Genomic DNA, 2500 nt, shown 5'->3' with positions numbered 1-2500 from the left:
GAGGGGCGTGTCGGGGCGCCGCTGGTGAACTGAATGATGTTAGGGTTAGATTCTCCACCAAAGCGTGACATTTAGTTAGTAAAATCGACTTAGCAACATAGGAAATCAAAGAAAAATAAGTAAAATAAAATATGTAAATAAACTAACTAAATAATCATGGCAGCTGCAAGAAGCCATCGGGTCTACACGTGGTAATTCCTGTATAAAAACATACTTATATTTTCACGTATCACCATCCATGAATTTGTCTTTCTAATCTTCTTTCAAAGCTCCCTAATGACTCGACACTAACAACCTAATTAATCTACAGCTCTATTACTTTGCTTACCTTGTTAAGTTAATTAAGGTTGGTTTGACAGATAGTAAAACCGTCTTGCTTGGCTTTCACCTGCAGTTTTAGGTTACGTTAGTTATTTAATTTATGTTAGGCAAACCGTCTTTGAAATGTGTGATGTTGGGTTGGTATGGTAAGTATCTTTAGCTGGTCTGTTGTTGTTCACTAGGCAGTTCTGAATATGTTTTTGGACTATCTTTTTAATGGAGTGGCGCTTCCGATAGGCTCTTTTTTCGTTATTTTTGTAGTTTTGCTGTCCTTGGCTAGAATTCCTCTTACATCATAAAAAGAAATGTAGAACACATACTTTGCCTTTATTTGTAGTCAGTCGTCAAGGCAAATTTCCACGTTCAGTTTGTCATGTCGGGTTCCGTAATGTGACTGACAGAAGAAAAGATTGAGATTAATACGACGACATAGTGGAAGCGTATGTTATATTCAATGATACTGGCAGTGTATTATTTATTCAGCATCAGTTCCTCTTTTAAAAGAAGTCGAGTGATCCTGGCCAGGAACTCCAACGACAATCAATATTCATCAAATGCTCACCTGGTTGGGCAGCATAATAAGATACACAGTGAATATAAGGGAGTCCTCCAGATTAATTAATTACCTTCACATCATCACAGGTAGAGGGAGCGTTGCCATGGCGGGTACCGTGAACCGTGAAGCCGTTCCTACCGTTCTCTGTACCGAGGCGTGCATGAGAGGCCTCGGTGCAGCGTGAGTGAGCCTGCTTGGGATGGGAGACAAGGGGTGGTGTGGGTGTTGTGGGTGTTGCTGTGGGAGGCTGTGGTGTAAATGCTGCAACGGTAAGTTTTTTTTCAGCCGACGTGTGACGGTCATGCTTTCAGCTTAGCGACGTGTTTGTTGTGCGGTGTGGCCTTCAGGGGTGTGTGTTTTTGTGCTCTTGTTCTTGGTGGTGGTGGTGGTGGTGGCGATGGGAGGTCAGTGTGAAGGTGGTGATATTTTTCTGGTGTTATGGTGCTGGTTGTTGTGTTGGTGGTGATGCTAGTGTAGTGAAGGAATGTTCTTTTGATTATGGTAGTGGTAGTAGTAGTGTGATGAATGTTTTTGGTGATGTGATTGTGGTGATGCTGTTCTGACACTGAATTTGATGGTGGTGGTGATGGTTGAATGGTGGTGTTGGGAGACGATGTTAATGTTGTGATGTGATGGTGGCTGTAATCGTGGTAGTGTTGGTGGTGGTGACTATGATGTGGTGAAGGAAGGGTCACTGGTGATGGTGGTGTTGGTAGTGGTGAGAAATGAGATAATTGCCTCTTAAGTGGTGATGTGGCGCTAGTAAGGATCAACTGTGGTCATTAAATCATCTCCACTTATCTATCTATTTATCTATTTTATCTACATCTCGCTGCTGTTGCGATATTAGTAGTGGCAGTAATTGTGGTAGTAACATGATACACAAGTAGAATACTGATATACTCATCTACTTACTACTAACGTTATGATGGTAGTGAGGATGATGCAACTGTAAATTTTTATCTTAGCAGTGACGAATGATGATAGAGGTGGTGGTGGTGGTGGTGGTGGTGGTGGTTGGTGGCTTCGTGTTATCGCCGATAATATGACAGGGCGGCGCAGCTGTCACATCACACGCGGAGTCAAGGAGTAACATGTAGCGGATCACGCCACGCACGCACGCACGCTCACCTTTGCACTCAGACATTGGGAAAGAGAGGAAGGGTTGCTGTTCCACGCTCTCTCTCTCTCTCTCTCTCTCTCTCTCTCTCTCTCTCTCTCTCTCTCTCTCTCTCTCTCTCTCTCTCTCTCTCTGTATTTACATCTTTGTTTATTTCGTTTAGTGTTGTTTTTCTTTCTTTCTCTCCCTTTGTCTTTTTATGTCTCGTTCTTTATTTTGTCTTTCTCATTCTTTTATTTTTGCCTTTTCTTCCTTTCTTTGTTTTGCTTCTCTTTTTTTTCAATGTTTTTTTTAATAATCTTTCCTTTTTTTCATTGATTTATCAGTTCTCTATCTCTATTATTCACTCAGTCTATCTTTCTCTTTCTGTACATTCATCGATCTGTCTTCCATTCATTCTTTACTCTCTCTCTCTCTCTCTCTCTCTCTCTCTCTCTCTCTCTCTCTCTCTCTCTCTCTCTCTCTCTCTCTCTCTCTCTCTCTCTCTCTCTCTCTCTCTCTCT

General features: G+C 42.0%; 1 protein-coding gene across 5 annotated transcripts in view; it reads left to right on the top strand.

The window, feature by feature from the left end:
• The window catches only part of LOC135114201 (E3 ubiquitin-protein ligase MARCHF8-like), a 91515-nt gene that overhangs the window by 21323 nt on the left and 67692 nt on the right, over positions 1–2500 (top strand). The window contains exon 1 of one of the 5 annotated variants that reach the window (XM_064029955.1): positions 1085–1146. The exons of the other annotated variants lie outside the window; for them this stretch is intronic. The gene's annotated coding sequence lies outside the window, so the exon portion shown is untranslated. Of the gene's footprint in view, positions 1–1084; positions 1147–2500 lie in introns of those variants that run through there. 5 annotated transcript variants of the gene reach the window in all.

Source organism: Scylla paramamosain, chromosome 27 (assembly GCF_035594125.1).
Source record: "Scylla paramamosain isolate STU-SP2022 chromosome 27, ASM3559412v1, whole genome shotgun sequence".
NCBI lineage: Eukaryota > Metazoa > Arthropoda > Malacostraca > Decapoda > Portunidae > Scylla > Scylla paramamosain.
This window is presented reverse-complemented; position numbering and strand designations above follow the sequence as displayed.